This window comes from Penaeus monodon, chromosome 31 (assembly GCF_015228065.2).
Source record: "Penaeus monodon isolate SGIC_2016 chromosome 31, NSTDA_Pmon_1, whole genome shotgun sequence".
Taxonomy (NCBI): Eukaryota; Metazoa; Arthropoda; class Malacostraca; order Decapoda; family Penaeidae; genus Penaeus; species Penaeus monodon.
Window position 1 is genome coordinate 2,064,757 of NC_051416.1, and position 588 is coordinate 2,065,344.

At 32.1% G+C, this 588-nt stretch overlaps 1 protein-coding gene across 2 annotated transcripts in view; it reads right to left on the minus strand.

The window, feature by feature from the left end:
* LOC119592806 (carbohydrate sulfotransferase 11-like) overlaps positions 1–588 on the minus strand; it is a 9,749-nt gene that overhangs the window by 4,140 nt on the left and 5,021 nt on the right. The gene's annotated exons all lie outside the window — the stretch shown is intronic.

A 588-nucleotide genomic window follows, 5' to 3' on the forward strand; every position in this document is an offset into this window, starting at 1 on the left:
ATACCTGATGATTTGGAAGTCGGCGTTGAGATGCACAAGGAAAACGCAACGAATATAAAACAGACAAATAGTGATAACGGTAAGAGCAATAGATATGATATTAGTAATAAATATGATAGTAAAGATGGTGCGAAGGGTGGGTATCAAGGGAACACATTTACGAGTGAGTAAATATCCTAACCAAAGTGGTAAAGACGATAGTTGTATTTATATACTAAGACTAGACTATATTTTCCACATAGGTCGCGTGTCTGAGAACTACAAATTCAAAACAGTTTTTAAATGAAGTGACAGATGGAATATAGAACATAATACTGAAAAACTGTAAGTTAGAGAGAGGGAAAGATATTCATAATACAGGTTTTATTGATTAATATTGACTTTTAAATAGGGTAAGGGTTTTAAATGAAGCAAATAAGCATAGAAAACGACTCTTTGAGTGATTTTTAAAATGTTTCATCTTATTTTCATACTACAAACTGAATAACTTTGCACAACATGAACGCAATCAGATGATAAATATTACGTAGGATTTGGAAGGTATGTGGGAATGATCAGCACTTCCTTTCTTTCTTTCTTTTCTAACTT